The sequence below is a fragment of the Heterodontus francisci genome, chromosome 2, assembly GCF_036365525.1.
Source record: "Heterodontus francisci isolate sHetFra1 chromosome 2, sHetFra1.hap1, whole genome shotgun sequence".
NCBI classification, from domain to species: domain Eukaryota; kingdom Metazoa; phylum Chordata; class Chondrichthyes; order Heterodontiformes; family Heterodontidae; genus Heterodontus; species Heterodontus francisci.
Window position 1 is genome coordinate 9,370,575 of NC_090372.1, and position 22,451 is coordinate 9,393,025.

At 44.8% G+C, this 22,451-nt stretch overlaps 1 protein-coding gene across 6 annotated transcripts in view; it reads right to left on the minus strand.

Annotated features, from left to right (window-relative positions):
- Positions 1–22,451, minus strand: part of cpne4b (copine IVb) — a 379,388-nt gene that overhangs the window by 195,104 nt on the left and 161,833 nt on the right. Inside the window, exon 1 of one of the 6 annotated variants that reach the window (XM_068054297.1) lies at positions 3,793–3,866. The exons of the other annotated variants lie outside the window; for them this stretch is intronic. The gene's annotated coding sequence lies outside the window, so the exon portion shown is untranslated. Of the gene's footprint in view, positions 1–3,792; positions 3,867–22,451 lie in introns of those variants that run through there. 6 annotated transcript variants of the gene reach the window in all.

Here is a 22,451-nt window from a genome sequence, read left to right on the forward strand (position 1 = left end):
CATTTTTCCTCACTGTGTTTAAGTCACACACGCAGTCTCGTATGCAAGACGCATTGCATAGTCTCATCCACAGGACACACAACAGTGTCATCCACAAGTTTCATTGTGCAGTCTCATACACAAGACACATCACCCAGCCTCGGCCATAAGACTCACACAGTCTTGTTCAAAAGACACACACAATCGTGTCCACAAGACACTCAGACTCGTACACTAATTCAATCTTTCCCAGAATTTTAAAATTATGTTGTTCCGTCCCTCCCTCAGTCTTGTTTTCCGACATTCTTTCGGGCATTAATACACTACTACAACAACTACAATAGCAATAACAACTACTACAACAACAAATTGTATTTATATGGCGCCTTTAGCATAGTAAAACAACCTAAGGAGCTTCACTGGAACTCTCACAGGACTGTATGAGTGCTGTGGACGAGACTGTGTGTTACTTGTGGACAAGTTACCAAACACAATTTGACACCGAGTCACAGGAGGAGGAGATATTAGGTCAGCTTGGGCAAAGAGATTGGTTTTAAGGAACATCTTAAAGGAGGACAGAGAGAGGTGGAGAGGTTTACAAAGGGAATTCCAGAGCTTAGGGCCTAGGCAGCGAAGGAATGGCAGCCAATGGTGAAGCGATTAAAATTGGAGATGCTCAAGACGCCAGAATTAGAGGAGTGCAGAGATCTCGAAGGGTTGTGGGGCTGGTGGAGATTACAGAGATAGGGAGGGGTGAGGCCATGCAGGGATTTGAAAGCAAAGAGAATTTTAAAATCAAGGCATTGCTTAACCGGGAGCCAATGTCGATCAGCGAGCACAGGGGTGATGGGGGAACGGGACTTTGTGCAAGTAAGAACACGGGCAACAGAGTTTTGGATGACCTCAAGTTTAGAGGGTAGGACATGGAAGGCCAGCCAGGAGTGCGTATGAGTAGTCAAGTCTAGAGGTTATAAAGCAATGGATGAAGGTTTCAGCAGCACGAGGCAAGGCAGGGCCCTTGATAAGCAAAGCGGTGAAAGGTTATTGGGGGTAGGCAGGAATGTGGAGTTGAGGTTACAATCAGATCAGTCATGATCTTGTTGAATGGTGGAGCAGGCTCGAGGGGCCGAGCGGACTACTCCTGTTCCTAGTTCGTATAGGGAAGAGTCAGGTGATGTTGCAAAGGTGGAAGCGGGCGGTTTTAGTGATGGCACAGATATGTGGTCAGAAGCTCGTCTTGGGGCCAAATATGACGCCAAGATCGTGAACAGACTGGTTCAGCCTCAAAGAGTTGCCGGGGGAGGGATGGAGTTGATGGCTAGGGAATGGAATTTGACCGTGACGTTACCTAATCACTTTCTGTTTCACATTTTTCTCTCGTCTCTTTTCAAACGTGTTTCTGTTCTATTGGCTTTAGGCTTTCATCTTAGGAGGAGGCAGTGGCATAATTGTAATGTCACTGGATTTGGATTCCAGAGTCCAGGCTAATGCTCTGGGGACATGGGTTTGAATCCCACCATGGCAGATGGTGACATTTGAATTCAATTAAAAAATCTGTACTTAAAAAGCTAGTCTAATGGTGACCATGAAACCATTGTGGATTGTGAACCTTCTGGTTCACTAATGTCCTTTAGGGAAGGAAATCTGCTGCCCTTACCTGGTCTGGCCTACATGTGACTCCAGACCCACAACAATGTGGTTGACTCTTAACTGCCCTCTGAAATGGCCTAGAAGGGCAATTAAGGATGGGCAATAAATACTGGCCTTTCCAGCTACACCCACAACCCATGAAAGAATTTTTTTTAAATTTAAAAATCTTAGTTTCTCATTTTTTAAAAAAGCCCAGAAGCTACGTGACAGTAACTGACCACCTGAACTACGTTTGGTGCTTTTCCTTTTCCATGGTTCAAAACTATAAAAATACTCTCTCTTTCTAATTCATTGAATCATAGCAACTTATAGCACAGGAGGAGGCCATTCAGCCCGTTGTGTCTGTGCCGGCCAACTCAGAGCTAGCCAGCCGAATCCCACTTTCCAGCCCTTGGTCTGTATCCTTATCGCTTACAGCACCTCAAGTGCGCATCCAAGTATTTTTCTTTGAAGTGCAGTGAGGGTTCTGCCCATTTATTTTGCCTCTAATAATGGTTTCCAATAACTTCCCCAGCACCGATGTGAGGCTGAATGGCCTGTAGTTTCCTCGTTTATCCCACTCGCCCTTCTTGAACATTAACACCCCTCCGGCAGCACTCCTGCATCTGGAGAGGATTGAAAACTTGTGACCAATGCTCTGCTATTTCTACCTTTGCTTCTTCCAACAACCTTGGATACATTCCATGTGACTTACCAACTTTTTTAGTAGGTCTTATCTACTTATTACTTACCAGTCCACAGCCTCCCTTCCCTCTTTTCCCTATTAACCATGAGAGAATCATGGAACAGTACAGCACAGAAGGAGGCCATCTGGCCCATCGAGAGTATGCCAGCTCTTTTGAAGAGCAATCCAGTTAGTCCCACTGCTCTGCTATTTCCTCACAGCCCTGCAATTATTTCTCCTTCAACCAGCTATCCAATTCACTTCTGAAGGCTACTATTGAATCTGAATCCATCACCCTATCAGCCAGTGCATTCCAAATCCTAACCACTTGCTGATTAAAAATGTTTCCCCTCATTTTGCCTCTGGTTCTTTTGCCAATCACCTTAAAACTGCGGCCTCTGGTCATCAACCCTTCAACCATTGGAAACTCTTTCTCTTCATTTATTCTATCAAAACCTTTTATGATTTAAACATCTCAATCAAATCTCCCCTTAGCCTTCTCTGCTCTAAAGAGAAGAACCACAGCTTCTCCAAAGTACCCACATTCTGTAAACCCTCAACCCGGAAACCATTATAGTAAATCTCTTCCGTACACTCACCAAAGTATTCATGTCCTTCCAAAAGTGTGGTGCCCAGAATTAGACACAATACTCCAGCTGGTGCTGAATTAGTGTTTTATACAGGTTCAGCAAAACTTCCAGGCTTTTGTAATCTATGCTTCTAATTATAAAGACCAGGATCCCATAAGCTTCATTAAATCTCTGTTAACCTGTTCTGCCACCTTCAAATGTCTGTGCAAACTCACCCCCAGAGCTCTGCTCTTGCACCCACTTTAAAATTGCACCATTTAGCAGATATGGTCTCTCCACATTCTTCCTGCCAAAGTGTATCCCCTCACACCCCAATGGGGTTTCATCGTCCATGTGTCCACCCATTCCACCAGCCTATGTCCTCTTGAAGTCTATTAATATCTTTCTCACTGTTCACTATACTTCCAAGTTTTGTGTCATCTGCACATTTCAAAATTGTGCCCTGTACCCCCAAGACAAGTCAGTAATATACATCAAAAACAGCAGTGGTCCTAGTACTGAACATAGGGGATCTCCACTGTATATCTCCCTCCAGTACGAAAAACAGCCATTCACCACAACTCTCTGATTTCTATCCCTTAGCCAGTTTTGTATCTGTGCTGCGTCTGCCCCTTTTATCCCACTGGATTCAATTGAGCCTAATGTGTGGTACTTGATCAAATGTCTTTTGAAAGTCCATATACACATCATCAACTGCATGGGCCTCAATTACTTTCTCCATTACCTCAATCAAGATGATTTGCCCTCAACAAATGCATGCAGGCTCTCCTTTATTAGGCCGTGCTTACCTAAAAATTTTGCAAACACAAAATTTTAAAAATTATAAAATTAAAATTATAAAATTATAAAAAGTAACGCACACACAAACCATAGCATGGAGAAACATTTCAAACAAAAATAAGTAATCACCTCTCAGGTACTGATGTTATTTACTCAAGCGTCAAGACACAAGAACTTTAGCAGTGTCAGAAACCCTCCTGGGGTCACCACAACCTCTGAATCCTGCACTTGTTTTGTCTACCTTGCAAGCTGCCAGTAAAGCAAGTAAGCAGATAATATGACCTGGCTTAATCTTTGGACCCGATACATTTATTTGTTCATTGAGACAGAAATAGAAATACTTATCACCGCCATGACTCCAAAAGCACTTTCACAAAGACTCAGACCATGAAGCTTCAGGAGATGTTCAGCTAATCCTCTCCCTTAACTTAGAATCATAGAAATTTACAGCACGACAGGAGGCCATTCAGCCCATCGTGTCCGCACCAGCTGATGTGTAGTCCTCCAGCCTAATCCCACTTTCCGGCTCTTGGTCTGCAGCCTTATTGGTTATAACACTTCAAATGCATATCCAAATATTTTTTAAATGTTAGGAGGGTTTCTGCCTCTACCAATCTTTCAGGCAGTGAGTTCCATATCCCCAGCACCCTCTGCGTGAAAAAATTCCCCTCTAATCCCCTCTAAACCTTCGACCGCATACCTTAAATCTATGCCCCCTGGTTATGGACCCCTCAATTAAGGGGAATACAGCCTTCCTAACCACTCTAACTAGACGCCTCTGTTCCAAAGAAAAAAAACCTAACCTATCCAATCTTTCCTCATAACTAAGATTCTCCAGTCTGGGCAACATCCTCTTAAATCATCTCTGTATCTTTTCTAGTGCAATCACATCTTTCCTATAAGTGCAGTGACCAGAACTTCATGTAGCACTGCAACTGTGGCCTAACGAGCATTTTATATAGTTCCAGCATAACTTCCCAGTTCTTCTATTCTTCACTGGGAGACTCGTAGAGACCCCAGATAAAGGGAACAACATTTTATCTGGGCGGTGGTGGAGTTGGGGGGGGAGAGGGGCGGGGGAATGTGTGCTTCTGCTGATCTCCTGCCAAAGACATGGCTGGCAACTGGGGGACATCCTCCCCCTCCCCCACGTCAAATCTCAGAACCTTAAAACCTGATCTGAAAGTGAGAGAGACTAAGAACAGAAAACGTATCACAGATGGCCCACAACTATTCAAGACCCAAGATATAGCGTTGGCTGTCATTACCTATGCCACAACAGCCTCTGAACAACCCTGAGCAAAGCAGGTCCGATGCCTGCCTGCCCTGCGTATCGCAGACCAATTTTGGCGAGAGGCCGAAAGCAGGTGTTAAGCCTCTTTCATATTTGGATGAGCAGCCTAACACCTGTTTCAGGCAGGCAGCAGACGAACCTGAAAAATGGCCCAACCTAATTTTGGTGGAACATTTTTCAGAGACTCTTGGGGCACAGGATGTTAGACCATGAAATTGAGCCTCATTGTGCTTGTTTAATACCTGGATAATGAGTGCCAATTTCTACACAGTGATTTGGTCTTTCTCAAAGTAATTTTATTTGTGTATGCATCATTTAAATTAGATATATCCAGGGACAGAAGCTTATTCTGAGGAAGATTGTACATTCCAGATGCTGCCTGATCTGCTGTATGCTGCCAGGGTTTTCCATTTTTAAAACAAGCAACTCACTTGCTGGCGCTCCCTGCTGTGCAGTAAATCATACCTGAAATTGTGTTCCTCATCTCTTTTGTTAGTTCAGTCACAGGATGTAGGCATTGCTGGCAAGGTCAGGAAATATTGCTCATCCTAATTGCCCTCGAGAAGGTGGTGGTAAGCCACCTCCTTGAATACAACTGAGTGGCTTGCTCGGCCATTTCAGAGGGCAGTATAGGCCAGACCAAGTAAGGACGGCAGATTTCCTTCCCTGGGATACTTGTATTATATGCCTCAGCTAATTAAGACAAGAGCAGGGAGGTTATGATGGAGCTGTATAAAATGCTACTTAGGCCACAGCTGGAGTACTGCGTACAGTTCTGGGCACCACATTATAGGAAGGATGTGATTGCACTGGAGAGGGTGCAGAGGAGATTCACCAGGATGTTGCCTGGGCTGGAGCATTTCAGCTATGAAGAGAGAGACTGGATAGGCTAGGGTTGCTTTCCTTAGAGCAGAGAAGGCTGAGGGGAGAAATGACTGAGGTATACAAAATTATTTAAGGCATTGATAGGAAGAAACATTTTCCCTTCGCGGAGGTGTCAATAACCAGGGGGCATAGATTTAAGGTAAGGGGCAGGAGGTTTAGAGGGGATTTGAGGAAAAATGTTTTCACCCAGAGGGTGGTTGGAATCTGGAACACACTGTCTGAAGGGGTGGTGGAGGCAGGAACCCTCACAACATTTAAGAAGTATCTAGATGAGCACTTTAAACACCATAACATACAAGACTACGAGCCAAGTGCTGGAAAAAGGGATTAGAATAGTTAGGTGCTTAATGGCCAGTGCAGACACGGTGGACCAAAGGGCCTGTTCCTGTGCTGTATACCTCTATGACTCTAGTGAACCAGATAGGTTCTTATGAATAATCTGGTAGTTGCATGGTCACCATTATTGATACTAGCTTTTTAATCCCAGATTTATTTAATTAATTGAATTTATATTCCCCAGCTGCCGTAGTGGGATTTGAACTCATGTCTCCAGATCATTAGTACAGGCCTCTAGATTACTAATCCAGTAACATAACTGCTATGCTATCGTACCCCTTAATAAACTAAACAAGCCTGTTGTTTGTTGGGCAGTGTCCACACACAACTCATGGTTTCGCTCATTATATCACTTGCCGTAGCTCCCTGGATAAAAAACTACTTTATACTTGTCATACCATTATTGTTGTCATCAGCATAATCAATTTTTCATCTCTTCCCTGGAGATTTATTGGGCGGTATATCACAGCAGCACATCAAATTCCAATTCAAAAATCTCATTATGTCATTTTTGCAGGCTGTTATTTTCTACATGATGGTTAATTAAAAAAAAAAGACAGGGGCAGGGAGCCCAGAGGCTCTTGATACTGTAAATTAAGGTGGTTATCTCCTACAAGTTTCTGGGAAGCTGATAATGAGTTGAATCCTATTCCTTCTAAATTTTGGGGGGTTTGTAGGCTGTTTTACCTTTACTACAGCAAAGCCAATAGTAAACGTACAATTCTCCCTCCATCAGCTACACTTGGAAATATAAATTAGTCGAATTTATTTCCATCCAATGGCAGCAAAGCACTATTTCCTTCAGATTCACTGGCTTTGCTTCAAGTTTGATAAATGCACATTCAGCTGCCTCCATTGTTCCCTACACCTTTCCCTTACCCACCAGGCCAAAGCCTCCCGCCCAGGCATTCCTCTCTCACTCTAGCCCCGAACCCCATGTCTTCCTCTACTTTCTTTTCACATTTTCCCCAAACCCTTTCTAAGCTCATAATCATAGAGTCATTACGGTACAGAAGTAGGCCATCCCGCCCACCAAGTCCATGCTGGCTCTCTGTACAACAGTTCAGTCAGTCCCACTCCCCTGTTCTATTCCCATAGCCTTGCAGGTTTATTTCCCTCAAGTGTCCATGGAACCTCTTTTTGAAATCATTGATTACCTCCGCTTCCACCACCATCTCACCCATGAGCTCTGCCTCCTGTTCCCTCGACCGAAGGTCCAATAAATTGCTGACCACTCAACCTTCCTTGCTGATATTGTAAATCATATGTTATCCTTCCTCATCAACCTCAAATCTCTGTTACTTCTGACATGATCAACCACATCATCCTCCTCTCCTCTGTTGTCCTGCTTGATGGTCCCTCTTGGTCCCATTCATTGCTATCACATTGTAGCCAGAGCATCTGTACATCAACCACTTCTCTTCCCACCTACACACTGCCACCACCTTTGGTGACTTCCCAGGGACCTACTTGGCCTCTTCTTCCTCAACTACATGCTGTCCCGTGGTGACATCATCCACAGACAAAAGGTCAAATTACATTCATATACAGAAGGCATCTAGCTCTCTCTGGATGGTACAGTGATGCAGTGGTTATCACCGCAGCCTCACAGCTCCAGGGACCCAGGTTCAATTCTGGGTACTGCCTGTGCGGAGTTTGCAAGTTCTCCCTTGCAACCGCATGGGTTTTCGTCGGGTGCTTCGGTTTCCTCCCACTGCCAAAAACTTGCAGGTGATAGGTAAATTGGCCGTTGTAAATTGCTCCTAGTATAGGTAGGTGGTAGGGAATATGGTATTACTGTAGGGTTAGTATAAATGGGTGGTTCTTGGTCGGCACAGACTCGATGGGCTGAAGGGCCTGTTTCAGTGCTGTATCTCTAAATAAATAAAATTTAAAAAAATTAAAAATACATCTGTTTGCCTGACATCCAGTTTTTGGTAACCTGCCATTTCTTCCAGCTAAACAATAGTAAGACCAAACTCGCCATCTTCAATCCTTTTCATAGTCGCTACATAGCCTTGCTACAGATTCCTACTCCACCCTTGACAATCAGACTGTTCAGGGAAGCAAGCTTCCAGCCCTACATCCTCTCCATCACAAATACCACTTACCTCTAGTCCACAACATCGACTGCCTCTGCTCCTGCCTCAGCCCATCTGCCAATGAAACTCTCATCCCTGTCTTTGTCACCTCCACTATTATTAGGGACATGGTAACAGGGCATTGAGAAAAGCAGAATTGATTAGTCAGTGTCAACACAAATTTATGAAAGGGAGATCATATTTGACAAATCACTTTGTTTTTGAGATTGAAAAGGGGTAGACATGGGGGAACTGGGGTATTTGAATTTTCTAAAACCATTTGAATAGGTGTCACACAAGAGGTTATTACAAAAACAGAACTCATGGCATTGATTAGCATAGATTGAAGATTGGTTAATGGACAAAAAAAAAGCAAGTAGGAATAAATAGGACATTTTTGGGATGGCAGATGTAACTAGTAAGGTACGGCAAGGATCAATGCTTGGGCCTTAGCTATTTACAAAATATATTGATGATTTAGGTGAGGGGACCGAGTGCAATGTATTCAGGTTTATTGATGATACAAAGCTGGATGGGAAAGTAAGCTTTGAGGAGGATGCAAAGAGGCTGCAAAGGGATATAGGAACATGGCAGATGGAATATAATGTGGAGAAATGTGAAGTTATCCATTTTGGTAGGAAAAATAGAAAAGTAGAGTTATTTTTAAAAAGGTGAGAGACTAGAAAATGTTGCTATTCAAGTGGACCTGGGTGTCCTTGCACACAAATCACAGAAAGTTAACAGGCAGATACAGCAGGCAATTAGGATGGTAAATGGTATGTTAGCCTTTATTATGTGTTTGGAGTATAAGAGTAAAGTCCTACCGCAATTGCATAGGACCATGGTGAGACCACACCTGGAGTACTCTGTAAGGTTTTGGTCTCCTTACCTAAGGAAGGACATACTTGACCTACAGAGATAGCAACAAAGATTCACTAGATTGATTCTAGGGATGAGAGGATTGTCCTTTGAGGAGAAATTGAGTAGACTAGGCCTTTATCCCCTAAAGTTTAGAAGAATGAGAGATGATGCATTGAAGCATATAAAATTCTTAAGGGACTTGACAGGATAGATGTTGGGCGGATATTTCCCCTGGCTGGGGAGTTTAGAACTAGGAGTCACAGTCTCAGAATGAGAGGTTGTCCATTTAGGACTGAGATGAGGAGAACTTTCTTCATTCAGAAGGCTACGAATCTTTGGAATTCTCGAACCCAGGGAGCTGTGGATACTCAGTCACTGAGTATATTTAAGACAGAGGTCAATAGATTTTTGGGTACTAAGGGAATCAAGGACATGGGGATAGGGCAGGAAGGTGGAGTTGAGGTAGAAGATCAGCCATGATCATTGAATGGGGCAGCAGACTCGAAGGGCCGAATGGTCTACTTCCGCTCTTTTTTTTCCTGTTCTAATGATCTCCTGGCTAGTCTCCCATTCTCCACCTTCCCCAAACTTTAGATTATCCGAAACTCAGCTGTCTTATTCCTATCCTGCACCAAGTCCTGTTCACCAGTTACCACTGTTTTTGCTGACCCACATTGACTCCTGGCCCCTCAATGCCTCAAATTTAAATTTTTTATCTTTTTGTCTAAATCTACCCTTCATCTTTTCCCTTGTTATCCCTCTCTACCTAGTTTGTGATCCACATTTCCCCCCTCATGAACTCACTATTCCTCTAACTCTGGCCACTTATACATCATTGGTGAGCTACCTTCAGAATCTTAGACTCTCTGGAATTCCTTCCATAAACTTTTCCAACTCTCTCACTCCATCCCCTCCTTCAAGACTCGTTAAAACTCACCTTTTTCATATTCCTTGAGGAGTATAAAAACTATAGGGGTGAAATTAAAAAGGAAATTAGGAAAGCAGGGACTATCAGGGTAATCTGTGTATGGAGGCAGAGGGCACTGGCATGCTTCTTCATGAATACTTTGCGTCTGTTTTCAAAAGAAATGGACAATACAGACATTGCAGTCAGAGAGGAGGAGTTTGAAACATTAGATGAAATTAACATAGTGAGAGAGGAAGTATTAAGGGATTTAACATCTTTGATACACAAGAAGCCACATATGTGATCTCCTGACACTAAGAGAACAGACAAATACATAGCCTGACAGTTTAAAAACATTCATTCCTACTGACTAACGCCATCTTTGCCAGGTTTTGTAAACATTGCTCACACGTCTGTTAAGTTGCCATTGGCATTAATGTTCCATTGACCAGTCATCTCAGTACAATTCATGCCCATGTATTACACCAGTTCAAGTCACCTGCCAAAGTGCACTGTAATTTCTATGTTGCTGTTTGTAGAAGGGTTGAGCATGAATTAGTATGATGCTTTGCTTGGTACAGTAATATATTTGTAGTGTGTAGTGGTGATCTGCCCAAGGGCAGGTCCTCTGCTCATTTATCCACACCTCACGGTCCTGCGCTTTCCTCTTCAGTTGCTCCTAAGAGCCTCCCATTTTTTACTTCCATGAGAAATGAGCAATCTGACTAAGAAAAAAGTACATGAGATGGTTTCCTGTTGCCTTCCTCATGTGTGCTTTAAAGGAGACACAAGCCCTCTTCCCAAAGGATTCTCCACCTATAAGCAGCCTCGAGTTGTCTCTCAAGGTTCCAGCTCTTCCACCATCACCACCGAATATTCACTGGTTCCGCCGTAGGCCATGGCTCATAACCCTGAGCATGTGACCCTTCCCGGGGTCTGGCGTGACTCACAAAAGGGCCGGGTGACCACCCCAAGGTCTCAAAAGAACGTGTTATCCTAAGTAATGTATTTACAATACTTATAAAGTCTACCTCTGAATACCGAAGTAACATCTGATCAGTGTTTTTGGTGTGGAACTATGGTCTCTCTGCAATCCAAAGTGTGCAGAAGTCAGCTTCCTGAGTTAACAGCATGGGGTTTTCTTGGTTTAAAGACAGACAGTCTCTTGCATGCGACTGCCACAGACTCTTTAACTTTCACATTTTCTTTTCCTACCGTTACTGTCACCTCTCATCCTGATCACCACACCTGGTTTTTAAGAGTTTGGAGATATCAAGTATATTTTATTTTATATTTTTAAAAGTTGGTTTAAAAAAATACTAATTTAAGGATGAACCTTGAGTTGAGGCAAAGACCGATGTTTCATTGATGCATCCTGCCCTCCACTGAGTTCTTTATTAGCAGAGAAAACTGATCACTGAATTTAGATGTGACCTTGAACCAATGAGGAATTAGTATGCTTAATTAACATCTACACATTTCAACATAAAAGACAGAAGTCTATAATTTTGCCTGACAATCAGTTCAACAACAAAAAAACTAGTGCCCTCTTTACAAACCATTTGGACTAGTAATTAAAATCATTGGAGTTGGGAGACATTTAAAGTTACTGGAGACATACAACTCACCATCGTGTGAGCGGGAAGGCCCAATGGTGCAGAGGCCTGTTTCCAGCATGAAACGAGACAAAATTCTTCTTACTCAGTTGATCACTGCCCTCAGCCTCTAACTCCTTCTGTCACTGTGACCAATAAGAGCCACACTAACACTTCAAAACTCTCATCACAACATCTCATCTTGACAGTTGGCCTTAAAAACTGTCAAAATAAATAAGCTGAGCTGTGCCAACACAAATTGTCTCTGCCAACTTTTATTACCAGTTTTTCCTTGAGGCAATAACTTGTTTGTGGGCAGCGAGGTCTAGCTAACATAACCACTTAGCTCATTTGTAACATATATTGATCACCCGCCATTGATAGTCAAAGATGACCATCACAGAATTCCCTAAAGCAGCCATGGACAAACTTCTGTTTGTTTAAATGAACACTTTCTCTCTTCTCGCTTCTCCACTGAATAACATTAACAGGGCTGGAATTAGAAGGGAGGGGTGTTTAATGGTAAAACACAATGGTAACACACACCGGTAGACAGACAGAGACACGCACATGCACACACACACATACATATATACAGGCACACACAGACACACAGGTCAGTTTTCTCATTCCTTACATTCTTGTGTCCTAACTGTGAGTAATGCATTTCTTGTCAAATGAAGATGACAAAAGTTCTTTTTATGAGGCAATAACTATCTTCAGTGACACAACCTATATGATTTTTTTTGTAAATATCTATGAAATGAATTTTTATTTTATTAATTGCACCTGTTCAAAGGATACTACTGAAGTGATGGTCATGACAATTTGTACCTCTTAGAATACCCGTTGACTTTTGCTCATGTTATTTATATAAGGGAAATCAACAGGTACAAAATTATTTCTTCTTGATTTAATGTTTTCTGTTTGCAGCTCATTCACAGCCAGTTAAACATAACCAGAGCGTCAGTGTCCTTAAGGTGATACATTTCTGGTAGTTTATCAATCTGTCAATTAATACTTTCCAATGTTGTCGCTCACTAAATTGATACCTTTTTATTTTAAATCAGTCTGTACATCGACAGGTTAATTCATTTTAGTGAATAACGACGCAAATGTTTCTTGTTCCATAAATTAAGTTTCTTCTTAGGAACCCAACATTAGGGGATTTGTCAAATTTTGATGTACTGTCACAGAAGCTAAAAATAAACAATCAATTCTCTGCTCTTGCTGTTTGCAAATAGACTGGGAATACCAAATAGGTTGGAATGAATTGCAAGGCAGTAATCCAACTGTGAGAATGAAATCCGAGTGTTTTGTTAATTATCTGGACCCTGCGAGGATTATTTTATATTTATTTATTTTATTTATATTTAGAGATACAGCACTGAAACAGGCCCTTCGGCCCACCGAGTCTGTGCCGACCATCAACCACCCATTTATACTAATCCTACATTCCTACCACATCCCCACCTGTCCCTATATTCCCCTACCACCTACCTATACTAGGGGCAATTTATAATGGCCAATTTACCTATCAACCTGCAAGTCTTTGGCTGTGGGATGAAAACGGAGCACCCGGCAAAAACCCACGCAGACACAGGGAGAACTTGCAAACTCTGCACAGGCAGTACCCAGAATTGAACCCGGGTCGCTGGAGCTGTGAGGCTGCGGTGCTAACCACTGCGCCACTGTGCCGCCCTTATAACCTCACATTTTCTGTGACATCCAGTAATTTTTAGATTACAAGGAATGTTTTTTTCCCCACCAACCTCAAGCAGGTGCTATTGTTTCCTGGGTTCACTTCCATTGAACAATGATGCAGAATTTCTGCTGCTTGGGGAATCTAGGACTGGGGGCATAGTCTAAAAGTTATAGCCAGACCTTTCAGGTGTAAAATTAGGAAACACTTCTACACACAAAGGCTGGTAGAAATTTGGAACTCTCTTCCACAAATGGCAATTGATGCTAAATCAATTGTTAATTTTAAATCTGCGATTGACGGATTTTCGTTATGCAATGGTATTGAGGGATAAGGGGCAAAGGCGGTTAAATGGAGTTAGATCAGCCATGATCTCACTGAATGGTGGAACAGGTTTGAGGGGCTAAATGGTCTCCTCTTGTTCCTATGCTCTTAGAATCACAAAGGAACCTCAAAGGAAGTTGAGTTTGTACACAAATCGATGGTGGGTGGGTGCAGTTTGCAGTGTAGAGAAGTTATCTTAGACGTTAATATAAATTTGTTCCACATAGTGCCAGGCAACGACCATCTCAAACAAGAGAGAATCCAAACCTCTCCCCTTGACATTCAAGTTCATTACCATCGTTGAATCCCCCACCATCAACATCCTGGGGGTTACCATTGGCCAGAAACTGAACTGGACCAGCCACATAAATGCTCTGGCTACAAGAGCAGGTGGGAATTCTGCAGTGAGTAACTCACCTCCTGACTCCCCCAAAGCCTATTTACCATCTACAAGGCACAAGTCCGGAGTGTGATGGAATACTCTCCACTTGCCTGGATGGGTGCAGCTCCAACAACACTCAAGAAGCTAGACACCATCCAGGACAAAGCAGCCCGCTTGATTGGCACCCCATCCACAAACATTCACTCCCTCCACCAGTGACGCACAGCGGCAGCAGTGCGTACCATGATGCATTGCAGCAACGCACCAAGGCTCCTTAGACAGCACCTTCCAAACCCGCGACCACCTAGAAGGACAAGGGCAGCAGATGCATGGGAACACCGCCACCTGCAAGTTCCCCTCCAACACCATCCTGACTTGGAACTATATCGCTGTTCCTTCACTGTCACTGGGTCAAAATCCTGGAACCCGCTTCCTCATAGCACTATGGGTGTACCTACACCCGAAGGACTGCAGTGTTTCAAGAAGGCAGCTCAGCACCAGCTTCTCAAGGGCAATTAGGGATGGGCAATAAATGCTGGCCTGGCCAGCGACGCCCACATCCCCAAATGAATTTTTAAAAAACAGCTAATGCTGAAAATTTGGAAATGGTTCTAAACAACACGCAGTGAAAGCATCATGAAGACAGAAGTATCCCTGAATGTATAGTGTTACATAACCAGAATTAAAGTCACACTGGATTTATTGTGAGAAAGAGTAACAGGATTCAGGAAAATACCATAATTTCTGTATCTATATAAACATTTTCAGAGCACGTGTCAAACTTTAGTCTCACAATTCAGTTGGGAGCACTCGGACCCAAGTCAGAAGATTGAGAGTTCCAGTCCCACTCCAGAACTTGAGCACAACAATCTAGGCTGATACACCCAGTGCAGTACTGAGGGAGAGCTGCACAGTCAGAGGTATCATCTTTAAGATGAGACATTAAACTGAGGCCCCGTCTGCCCTCTCAGGTGGATATAAAAGATCCCATTGACTTATTTTGAAGAGCAGAGGAGTTATCCCCGGTGTCCTGACCAATATTTATCCCTCAATCAACATCACACAAAAAAAAAGATTCCTGGTCATCATCACAGTGCTGTTTGTGGGAGCTTGCTGTGCACAAATTGGACACGATTACCCTGCGCCTGATCAAGGTGATGTAGGCAGCACGCAAACTTTGTGCTGCCTGCTCATCTCTATGACTAGGGTGCAGCCCAGTGCTACAGGCACTGCTGAGTGGCTGTACACTCAGCCAGGAGCCCAGGTTCGTACGAGGCTAGCACCAATTAAAACTAGCCTGCACTTTGTAAAGCCACCGTACGTCTCTCAAAGGGGAGGTGCATTCTGACTGCAGCAGCAGTTGGAAGTGAATGTTAAAGACTGTCAAAGCTGGTACAAAGGGCAGTGATGGAGCAGGCCAGAAAAGGGCCCCCATATCCTCTGATTCAATGCTGGAGGCCTTAGTGTAAGTGGTGGAAAGGAAAAGAGAGCTCAGCTTTCCACAGGGGGCAGGAGGCCCTCCAAAGAAGCAGTTAGAAGGGACCGGGGGTAGGTAACCACGGAGGTCACTTCCAGGAGTCTGCCTCCGCCCTCACCCCCCCCCCCCCCACATAAGGACCTGGCGACAGCTGCTGCAGAGGACTTCAATGTGGAATTTGATGGGGCAGAGTATAGGGAAAGGCTGATGGGCATGCAGGCAGAAATGCTTGGTGCACTGGCAGGCCAGCAACAGAACCTGCAGTCACTCTCAAGAAGCATAAAGGAGTCTGGCTCCAAGTTGGCACAGTCTTGTGCAGAGCTTGGAGCCCACCTTTCCAACATGGAAACAGCGGCCGTCTCGTGACAGCGCTTGTGGATCCAGCTGTGATGCAGCATCTGGTGGCTGGTGTCTCAGCTGCCCAGGCAGAAGCCACCCAATGCCCAGAGTTCTGTAGTGGAAGTTCAGTCAGATCCCAGCTTGTTGCCATCCAGGCTGCAAATACCAGTGCTCAAAGGGGCTTGCTCTCACAGCAGCCCAGCAATCTGTGCTCCAAAACATTTACTAGGATTGTGGAGTCACTGCCCTGGGGGAGTAGTAGCAGCTCTGTGCAACATCAAACAGCTATCGTCTCTCAGTATGGCATCAATTGTGCTCACACTGTGGCTATTCCGCCAGCGCCCTTATTCTTGCCTGAACGCCAGCCAGCACCGACTGCCGTCACCCATGCTGAGACGGTGCAGTCTGAAATCTGCAAGGCCATCTGCAGCTTTCCACCAGCCATGCTGTGACTGGAGTGGTCATCTGTCGGAGTACTAGGACAGGAAAAGGCACACGGAAGACAGGCTTGAAGGGAAAGTGCAAGGTTGAATAGTTGAGCTGTGTATGTCTTGTTGGATAAAGTTGGCATGGAATGGTTGTTTTGTGGTGTATTTTATTGCAGGACTTTGTCGAAGAGGATGCTGTGATGGTCTGTAACAGCAGGATGGAAAGTTGGGGAATTATGGACCAATGGTTATCTGGGGTTGTATCTAGGGAACCGGAGTCCGAGTATGTGCTCACGGGCATCCTGTCCAGAGTGACGATGTCACGGATACCTTCTTCCTTCCTCGCTTGTTTGAGAGACTGGTGGCAGCTTGGCTCTCATTGTATGAGCGCTGTCCATGTGTGGTCATCTGGTGGTGGGGACATTCATGAACCATGTGTAGAGTGGGTAGCTCTTGTCACTAAACAGACACCCTCTAGTTCAATGTTACCCCTCAAGGATGGCAGGAATGGCTGACTGGGGCAGGGTAAAACTGTGACTGCTACCAGGATAGCAGGAATTCACCAACATGATCAATGCATGGCCGCAGACCAACTGCACGTTCAGGGAGGAGTACCCCTTGCGGTTTCTGTGCATCTCCCCACTGAGATGCAGGGCCCACAAAGCCACATGCATGCAGTCGATGGACTCCCTACGCCATTGGGAATCCTGCTAGCCTGACAAAGCCATGTGCCCACTCTTCCTGCTTCTCTGCTTAGAGAGAGGATGGTCAGCCACGCGCATTCTCCTCGGAGTCAGACGATTTTGGCTTCAAGTCCCACTTCAGGACCTGAATGCAAAGATCTAGGCTGACACTCCAGTGCAGTACTGAGGGAGTGCTGCACTGTCAGGGTTGCTAACTTTCGAATGAGACGTTAAACCGAGGCCCTGTCTGCCCTCTCAGGTGGACATAAAAGATCCCATGGCCGCTATTTCAAAGGACAGCAGGGGGGTTCTCCCTGGTATGGTGGCATATAGTTATCCCTCAATCATCATCACAAAATCACATTATCTGGTCATTATCAAATCGCTGCTTCTGGGAGCTTGCTGTGAGCAAATTGACTGCTATGTTTCCCACAGAACAACAATGACTATACTTCAAAATAAAGCACTTCATTGGCTGTAAGGCACTTTGAAAAATCTGGTGGTTGTGAAAAGCGCTATATAAATGCAAAATTTTTTAAAGTCCCGTCTCCTTGCATACTGGACCTCAGTGATCTCCCTGATCCAGCGATGCAAGGTGAACTGAGATATGTTGGTGATGTTGCCGGCTCCAGCACTGAAATTCAGGGCCTCTGTGACCTTGGCAGCCACTGGCAGGTCCGTCCTCACTCACTTGGAGCAGGTGGCACAGTTCTATGACCACTTCCTTGTTGATTCATAGCCACCTCAGACACTGCTCCTGTTGAGGTGGAGGTAGCTAGGTGGGTAAGGCCTTCTATTGAGAGCCCTCCTCCTTCTCCCTCCCTGCACAGCTTCCCCCCTCTGCTGCCTGTGCTCCATCTCGCCGTCGTGCTGCAGTTCAAGCAGGACTGCAACTATAGCGCCCATGACCGACAGCGAGTATTCTACTCAGAGTCCTTCAACTCCTTGCCAAAGTCCAGCACCACTCCTGTCTAACTCAAAGAACTTATGTGAGCTCCTCCAACAAAACGGTACACGTTACCTGCACAAGCTCTGCAGCAGCAAAAGGAAGTCAAAAGCAACATGGCTAAAGGCTCCGTGGTGAAACCTTTATAGACCACTAGTACCTCATGTATGTTCTGCTAGAGAGTGTGTAAGATAGGATGTTAACAGGACCTGAGAGGTCCAAAATGGCAGGTCAGGCACTGAATCAGCATTTGACACTGACTGACATCACGTCCTGAACGCTCTGCAAGCCCGCGGTATCACCCTTCCCAACATGGCGATTGGCGTGCATTGCACTGGAAGCCATTGGAGGAGGACGCCCCTGCCAATTTTTTTTTTAAACCACCTCCAGGCTCCCATAGTGCACTACAGAGCCGAATTTTGCAGCCAGTGTGTCTTCTATGATGACGCCAACCTGAAACAATTAAATATAATTAAGGTTCTTTTGGATTTTGAATGATCTTATGATGGAATTCGACTGCATTAAATCCAAAAGCTCTGCTGGTTCCGTGGGAATTTGAATGGGGATTCCTCAGGATTTTTAACTATTTTAGCCGTCCTTTTTTTGTTAAAGATTCATGAAAAATTGAAACTGTAAATATAAATGTGAAGATTGAAACCACAGCAGTCCTGTACAGTTTAAATGCTGTGTTCACTGGTACAGTATTACAACAGGAACCCTGAAAAGCTGTCAAACCAATTGGCTATCGCAGCTTGTCAGCATCTGAAACAATCGCTCAATTCTCAGCAACTGCAGCTTGATAAATTCAGCACCAGTCCCAACAGGACCCAGGCACAGCAAGAATAACATTATATTTTTCTTTTGATAAGTGAGGAAACACCGTGAATGAAAAAGATTCTTCAGTGCTGGTTTCCAACCATTAGAAATAGGAGCAGGAGCAGGCCATTCAGCTCCTTGAGCCTGCTCCACCATTCAATAGGATTATAGCTGATCTTCCAGCTCAACTTCTCTTTCCTGCCCACAGCCTGGGGGACATTTTATGCTCTTCCCCCCCCCCCCCCCCCCCCCACCCACCACCCCCCAAGGCGAGTTTGGAGGCGGGGAGAGCATTTAATCAGGCGGGATGATGGCAGAGGGGGATCCTGACACCTTCCCGCCTCCACCCAAATTAAGCCCGGGGTGGGAAGGCCTATGAACAGACTTCCCGCCCCGTCGCCAATTGAGGCCCATAAGTGGGCGATGAATGCTCCATTAAAAGGGCCTCATCCTACTGCCACTGGAATTAGTCCTGTTGTGACTTACCCGTGGCCTGGTTGAAGCCCAAGATCAGCCATGATCGTACTGAATGGTGGAGCAGGCTCGATGGGCCATATTCTGCTCCTATTTCGTGTGTGTGTGTGTTCGTGGTTCCAGGGCCTCAGGTGAGTCCAGTACCGGTAATAGCCACCACCTCCGCGGAGCTGCTGCTCAGTTTAAGAGCTGCTGGCCTCTGATTGGCCGGGAGCTCTCAGTAGGCGGGACTTCTGCCGCCGGGGTCCTTGATCCCAGGGATGGCCCACTGCTGTCCACTTAAGTGCCTAATTGGCGCTAGATTTGGCGGGCCTTCCCTGAGGCGGTAACACGGGGCTCTCGCTGGCACCACAGCATGTGGTCGAGACCCCCGTTGCCTTGACAAAATCCCGGCCCCCATATCCCTCGATTCTGAGCGATCAAAAATCGGTCTACCCAGCCTTGAATATTCTCTACGATGGAGCATCCAGAGCCCTCGGGAGTAGAGAACTCAGAAGACTGATAACCCTCTGAGTGAAGAAATTTCTCCTCATCTCAATCATTGCTGCAATCATTCAGCATTGCAACAGAAAAGATGAGAAGACTTGTTGACAACGTCCTCCTCTGGATGACAAACCGCAAGATCTTCAGCCACTGTCTTCCTTATTCTAATTGAGCAGCTCCCCTGATCTATGCTACAAGCCACTGATTAAACATTAACAAGCAGACTTGCAGTGGTGCACTGGCACTGCAGAGTGGGGAAACTCGTGTAGCAGCACAGCTGCTGCTGCTGTTCTGCCTTCATGAGGGGAAAAAGATGCAAGTTTTGTCATATCAAATTTACTAACATTATTTACAGTATCTCTGCCCCAGCCCCCAGCCCACAATGGTGTAGTAGCTAATTACTATCAGCAGTTCTGGGCCCCACACCTAAGGAAGGATATATTGGCCTTGGAGGGAGTGCAACTTAGATTTACCTGAAAGATACCTGGACTCCAAGGGTTAAATTATGAGGAGAGATTACACAAACTAGGGTTGTATTCCCTGAAATTTAGAAGGTTAAGGGACGATTTGATCGAAGTTTTCAAGATATTTACAGGAACAGACAGTGTGGATAGCGAGAAACTACTTCTGCTGGTTGGGGAGTCTAGGACTAGGGGGCAGAGTCTAAAAATTAGAGCCAGACCTTTCTTGAGTGAAATTAGGAAACACTTGTTCACGCCAAGGGTGTAGAAGTTTGGAACTCCCTTCCACAAGCTGCAATTGATGCTAGATCAGTTGTTACATTTTTAATCTGAGATTGATAGATTTTTTTGTTAGCCAAAGATATTCAGGGATATGCAGCAAAGGCAAATATATGGAGTTAGGTCACAGATCAACCATAATCTCAGTGAATGGCAAAACAGGCTTGAGGGGCTGAATGGCCTCTCCCTGTTCTTATTGTTACGACTGACCGCTCCTGTCAAAGCCCCCAATCAAAATATACGATTCTGATTGCGGTGGGATCAACGCACAGTTAATTCAATCCCGTCGCTCCACAGATTAGCTAACATATCATTTAAAACTTTACAAATTAAAGAAAGACCCAGCCAAATTGTACCATCTATTAACCCCCGAATGAGGCTAATCAAACCAGGTGTCTTTAAATCAACAAATTAACTCATTAATTAGAAGAACTAAATTATTAAACACTATGAAGATATAAACAACATTTAAAATAGAACTCAGAAATAGGAAGGGTGCGGTAACAATGTTGGGGCTGTACTACAGGCCTCCCAACAGCGAGCATGAGATAGAGATACAAATATGTAAACAGATTATGGAAAGATGTAGGAGCAACAGGGTGGTGGTGATAGGAGATTATAATTTTCCCAACATTGACTGGGATTCACTTAGGGTTAGAGGTCTAGATGGAGCAGAATTTGTAAGAAGCATCCAGGAGGGTTTTCCAGAGCAGTATGTAAATAGTCCAACTTGGGAAGGGGCCATACTGGACCTGGTGTTGGGGAACGAACCTGGCCAGGTGGTTGAAGTTTCAGTAGGGGACTACTTTGGGAATAGTGATCACAATTCCGTAAGTTTTAGAATACTCATGGACAAAGACGAGAGTGGTCCTAAAGGAAGAGTGCTAAATTGGGGGAAGGCCAACTATACCAAAATTCGGCAGGAGCTGGGGAATGTAGATTGGGAGCAGCTGTTTGAAGGTAAATCCACATTTGATATGTCGGAGGCTTTTAAAGAGAGGTTGATTAGCGTGCAGGAGAGACATGTTCCTGTGAAAATGAGGGATAGAAATGGCACGATTAGGGAACCATGGATGACAGGTGAAATTGTGAGACTAGTTAAGAGGAAAAAGGAAGCATACAGAAGGTCTAGGAGGCTGAAGAAAGACGAAGCTTTGAAAGAATATCGGGAATGTAGTACCAATCTGAAACGAGGAATTAAGAGGGCTAAAAGGGGTCATGAAATATCTTTAGCAAACAGGGTTAAGGAAAATCCCAAAGCCTTTTCTTCATATATAAGGAGCAAGAGGGTAACTAGAGAAAGGATTGGCACACTCAAGGACAAAGGAGGAAAATTATGCGTGGAGTCAGAGAAAACGGGTGAGATTCTAAACGAGTACTTTGCATCGGTATTCACCGAGGAGAGGGACATGACGGATGTTGAGGTTAGGGACAGATGTTTGATTACTCTAGGTCAAGTCGGCATAAGGAGGGAGGAAGTGTTGGGTATTCTAAAAGGCATTAAGGTGGACAAGTCCCCAGGTACGGATGGGATCTATCCCAGGTTACTGAGGGAAGCAAGAGAGGAAATACCTGGGGCCTTAACAGTTATCTTTGCAGCATCCTTAAACACGGGTGAGGTCCCGAGGACTGGAGAATTGCTAATGTTGTCCCCTTGTTTAAGAAGGGTAGCAGGGCAAATCCAGGTAATTATAGACCGGTGAGCCTGACGTCAGTGGTAGGGAAGCTGCTGGAGAAGATACTGAGGGATAGGATCTATTCCCATTTGGAAGAAAATGGGCTTATCAGTGATAGGCAACATGGTTTTGTGCAGGGAAGGTCATGTCTTACCAACTTAATAGAATTCTTTGAGGAAGTGACAAAGTTGATTGATGAGGGAAGGGCTGTAGATGTCATATACATGGACTTCAGTAAGGCGTTTGATAAGGTTCCCCATGGTAGGCTGATGGAGAAAGTGAAGTCGCATGGGGTCCAGGGTGTACTAGCTAGATGGATAAAGAACTGGCTGGGCAACAGGAGACAGAGAGTAGCAGTG